We start from the raw sequence: 5,378 nt of genomic DNA, 5'->3' as shown, positions 1-5,378 counted from the left end.
TTTGATGTTTTAATTCCACATTTCAAAGTAGGCTATAGTAACAGCCTTACAAGCAAATTATAACTCTTACAATAATTGTTGATAATATAAAAGGTCAGCTCTGGGATGAAAAGAATAAACCAGTAAACATAACAAGTAATGAGGATATTTGGTGCCAAAGAATGTGCACGATACCAAATAAATCGAGGTATTTAAAAAAAGCCATTTCTAACAATAGGATAAGTGGTAATAATTTAGAGTAAAGCTCTGGAGTAGAAAAGACCATTATAATGGCATTGCTGACCTGGGGTACAAGATTTACACTGTGCTTCAATGAGATCTGTGTCTCTTGTATCAGTGATAAACAAAACATACACACATACATACATATAGTTAGGTAGTTAGTGTAAGATTAGGTTGGATATAAATATATATATAAATTGTGTTGGGGCCGACAACGCCACCTAGGTTTTTAGTGAAGCCTAGGACCTCTTAAAATTACAACAATTCCAATTTAAGACTACCGGGAGAGCAGTTAAAACAAGTGTATTTAAATAACAGTTGAGGAAAAACAAATTTATTAAAAAAATAAACCAATTAAAATTCCTCAGAATTACAAAACTAAAACACAACCAACTAAAAATCAAGCTAAAAATAGTCCAACAGAAAAGGAGTGCGAGATTCAAATGTCCACAGGCCTCTGCTGGCAACCAGCTTCTTTGACGTTTGGCTCCTCTCCTGGGGCATAGCCTGTAAAAGAGAACTCTAGGCCAGTTAAACATCCTTTAAAGTGCCACCGCTTCATACAATACGCACAACAAACACCGGTCTTAGAAAGAGACTTACACGGAAGGGAGAAGTTTTACCTTCTCCCACTGTTGCCGCTAGCGATCGGTGTTTGGGGGGTCGTCTGTCTGTACTGTTCCGTCTGTGGTGGTCTCACTCTCCACGTCCTCCTTCGTGTTCTCCTGTTGGTCTCTTGTACTTCTTTGCTCTCAGTGGCTTCCATCATGTGCTTCTTTGCTGCTTCTGTTCTGCCCTTTTTATCTAAAAACCAATCAACCTATCTCTGGCTCCCAGGTGCAAGTTCTTAAGTCCTGATTACTAAAATGTTCACTGGCAGAAGTAAAGCAAACATTAAAAACACACCACACCTTTTCAAAATAAAAGCATGCAATTTAAAAGATGCAGCAAATAAAGTAAAAGCATGCAATATAAAAGATACAGCAAATAAAGTAAAAGCATGCTTAAATAAAGTAAATAAATAAAATCTACTTCCGCCCCGTGACATCTCCCCACACTAAAGTTAGCAGTCCTTTTCCTTCTTCCTCTCTTCTCACACAACACCCAGGGTGACAGCTGGCTCCCTCTCAGCTGTGCGGCGCCTTTTTCCGCCCTCACAGTCAGATGCTCCTTTCAGGTAACGCGTAACATTAACCTGGACCGCCTCATCGTTGGGATCCTGGGTTGCCGGGTTCTTCCGGATGGCCCCTGTAGAAAATACAGATTTGTCATTCCGTTTGAATAGCATAAGGCCATACACATCTACTTTTCGGACTGTAGAATATGCAGTGTACAATCTTAATTGGACTTTTTAGATTACCAAACGGCGTTAAACGAAAGCAGCACACTTACAAATCTTTCCTGGAGCTCTTTATCCTGCCTCAAACTGTTGTCTATCCACGCCAAATCTTCCTGGGTGTCTAGGGGGAGTAACAGATCCCCTGGCAGGGATAACTCTCCAACAGTAACACTGGCACTGAAATGTTGCAGCATTGTGTCCATTTTGTTGTCCATGCTATGTACAAGACGTCGCAGCAGTAGGGTCTGATCTGCACCTACAAGGGTTCCCAGAATAAAAGAATAAAATAGTCAGTCCTGGTCTCTCAACTACTAGACCATGACATTATGTACAGGTGGCCCCAGTGGGAATTAAACCAACAACCACACATGTTTTTTGCAAGATGTACCTGATTGCCCAGTTCGAGAAAACATCTTCAGCATTGTCCCAACTTGCTTCACCTGCTCTTGAAGGGAGCCGCTGTCATCCGAAGCTAGAAAATGAAAGGCATATGGTAATTTTGAACCTACTTTACACACAAAAATAAAATTGAAGAAAGAGTGAATGTTGTCACCTGCTCGTGCATTGCTATCCCTCAGAGCTTGGTTCTCCTCCCTCAGAGCTTTGTTTTCATTTTGGAGTCACTGGAAATCTACATTTAAAAAAAACAAAAATAAAAACACAACTACAGGCACTATTTTCAATTCTGTTAAAATACTGGACATTATGACATAGGCCTAGAATATACCTTCATAGCTGAAAAGCTCATGCTGTACACGAGATGCCAGGGGCGTCCAAGGGCGGTTTTCACCCATATGTTGCCAGGGTAAATTTGCTGCTGGGGTTGTAAAGCTTAGTACTTGACGAGCTGGGGGAACAAACTGCTTTAATTTCACTGCAGAGATTGCATATTCAGTAATTAAACAATTGAACTGTGAATCCAGAAAGTCAAGTGCTTTAATGAAAAACAGATTATGGATAAAAGGATTCCTCATCTTAAAGCACGATGAGTTGCTCAAAAACTTGAGTAAATCTGTTTACACAAAGAAGGTTGCCAATGCTTGCGTTAAGGTGTAGAGCCCCTGGTGATACTTTGAGCAAAGTTGTATGTTGTGTCGAGCCTTCTTAGTATTTCGAAAATAGTTATTTTGAGACTAGCGTGAGAGTGCCCCTATCACTCCCATTCAAAAGGCCATTTGACCCCAAAACAATACAGTGAATCTTAAAAGTGGAAATTCTGTCCTAAATATGCTTTTAAACTGAAGTTTGACTCACGTACATTCACAAAAAATACCCTAGGATGCATTTTGGCGAGAGTTACGCTTTAAATAGAATCAATAGTTTCCAAGAAGACAAAAAAAAAAGAAAAGAAAAGAAAAAACTCACAAATTTCACTTACTTGTACTCAAACTCTTGGCTCTGTGAAGTGGAATCTGGATTACTGGGGAGAAACCTGGTTCTGAGAAAGAGGAAACAGAAATTTGAAAATCTAACAAAGGGTATAGTTTAGTGGCAGGATCACAAATTAAGCATCACAGCAATACATTTTACATACCAGCTCTGAAGTCTACAGATGGCTCAACATTTTCCTCGTTTTCTGGAATTGATGGAACTTCTGGAGCATCGGGCAGCACTGAAACCTCGTTACCGGGAACAATGGGCCTCATTCACCAATATCTTCCGAAGTTTTCTCTTAAATATGTTCTTAAGACGGTTCCTAAGAAAAGTCTACGTCGGTTTCATGACGTGTTCTTAAACAGCAGATTTGTTCGCACCTGTGTTCTTAGGATTGATGAATCCCACGTCTTCGTAACTGAAAGCGCGTGCCAGTTGTTCCTAATTAGCATAAAAAAACGCCCCGCAAATTCCCATATAAGGACATGACACTTCCTGTGCACCTCCAGGGAGACAGGTTGTCGGAGATCGTCGGAGCCGCGGTGGAGGAAGTACTGAATCTCAGTACTTAAATAAAAGTACAAATAACAAGAGACATATTTACTTTAGAAAAAGTATAAGGTGTCCACTACCACAAACAAGGCCTGGCTTTTTTAAAAAAAGTTCCTATCCTAACCAGCATAAAACGGAAATGTGTTGTTAGAATCGGAATGCGATTGGTTTTATTCGTGGATGTATTTTAAGACAGTATTATTTTCTTTAACCAGGCAAGTAAGCAAATAAAGTGTGTGAAGCAGCGCAAATGGGGAGATGTGAAGAGCTCCAGCCAAATAAATAAGATATGAACGCGTCTTACGCAGCCTGGCCGGAGGAGTAAACGACGCTGTGGAGAGAAATAGCCTAGATATAGCAACTTTGATTTAAAAACGGGAATAATAAAAACAAACATTTTCATTTTCACTTTTACCGGAGGCTGTATTACCGAGGCTCTGCAGCACCGGAGCCGGCTTGGATCAGCGGTGCCCCATATATACAGTATCTACGGCAACCAAACTTTACTGGTGAGACAAACGTGTGACGGTCAGGAAGACGTTTTGGCAGGGGGGAAACTGATCAGAAAATGTAACGGAACATTGTAGAAATGTAGTCAAGTAGAAAGTATAGATAATTGCTGCAAAGTGTAACAAAGTAAAAGTCAAAAGTAGGCTATGCACTATTGAGTCTACTTAAGTAAAGTACAGATACGTGAAAAATGTACTTACGTACAGTTACAGTACAGTTCTTTGTAAGAACGGTTGGTGAATGAGGCCCAATGTTTTCAAAGCGCAATAGAGGTTGTCGAAACAGCCGCACTGCTGGAGCATCTGGAAGACTAGACGCCTCTTCATCAGAAGAGGCCTGGGGTCTGTAATTTGAATTTGAGATTCTCTTTCGCTTTCCCTTCTTGTCATCGTCCGTCGTTTCAACGCTGGAACCTGTTTGGAAGCGCACCAAATATCTCATGGCCTCTTTCCAAGATTCTAGATCAGGAAATAATGAAAGAAAGTCAGTTATGCAACAAACTAAAATACACAAGTCAGACCCATTTACCTGCTCCCTTCATGAACTTAAAATTATGTTTCTTCCAGGTGCTGTGTGGAGGTGTGCAGCGGATGGCTAAATTATTGCCTTTGTCTTTTTTGCGGAGGTTAATTGGGGGCCAATAGCACATGCCTTCACTGAGCCACACTTGCGGAACCACAGCAAATGGCAGATCCTCCTCGTCCATAAACTGAACAATGGCAAACAGCATCTAAAATAGAAGAAAATTTAGCATAAAGTATACATTTTGATTAATTTCCAGGCAAACATTAATGTAATTAATTAAAAATAAAATTCTCACCCTTTCAAAAAAAGTCATTTTGACAAGTGGATCAATGGAAAACCAGCCTTTCCATCCGGGCAAGGAAGAAGATAATATTTCTTCTGCACATTTGCTGTATGTGTAAAGCAGAGTGTATTTGATAGGCCAGATAAATGAAAAATGCCTAGCTTGGAAGATTCCACAGGGTAAGTAAAGAAATCGACCACGTTCCGGAACCTCTTGTAGATGACCAAAGTGTTGTCCATTTCATCAACGACTGTATAACTACTATGTCCTTATTTTCCAACAGGACACAGTTGTCTCCCTCCAAACATTTCACAACAAAGTCTCGAAAGTAACACTCCTCATACTGCTTTTTCACAGGAAGACCGGTAAGGAGTGGTCCATGGTTGTGCTCTCTCAAGGACCTTGTTTTGGAGACGTTTGTTCTTCTGTGATGACTTTTCTCTGACAATCGGCGAACAACCTGCTCCAGTGGTTGTGTAGGCTTGCGCAACAGTTTCTTCAGGTGCCCAAGGAAGTTTTCAAATGGGAAGCATGAGATGTTATCAAGGACACCATACTTTTTGGCATCTTGGC

General features: G+C 40.6%; 1 long non-coding RNA gene across 2 annotated transcripts; it reads right to left on the bottom strand.

Moving 5' to 3' along the window:
• Window positions 1–21: 21 nt before the first annotated feature.
• LOC114558179 (uncharacterized) lies at window positions 22–3,266 on the bottom strand. Of its 2 annotated transcripts, none has more exons than XR_003692929.1 (8): window positions 3,096–3,266; window positions 2,940–2,999; window positions 2,289–2,408; window positions 2,115–2,192; window positions 1,950–2,033; window positions 1,615–1,817; window positions 826–1,470; window positions 22–729 (listed from the first exon to the last, which is right to left on the bottom strand). It is a non-coding gene; the product is annotated as an uncharacterized LOC114558179 (long non-coding RNA). The 2 variants fall into 2 exon arrangements; XR_003692930.1 differs by having other exon boundaries at window positions 846–1,470.
• Between the last annotated feature and the right edge of the window lie 2,112 nt (window positions 3,267–5,378).

This window comes from Perca flavescens, chromosome 7 (genome assembly GCF_004354835.1).
Source record: "Perca flavescens isolate YP-PL-M2 chromosome 7, PFLA_1.0, whole genome shotgun sequence".
NCBI classification, from domain to species: Eukaryota; Metazoa; Chordata; class Actinopteri; order Perciformes; family Percidae; genus Perca; species Perca flavescens.
Note: the sequence above shows the minus strand (reverse complement) of the source record. Positions and strands in the feature narration are given on the sequence as shown.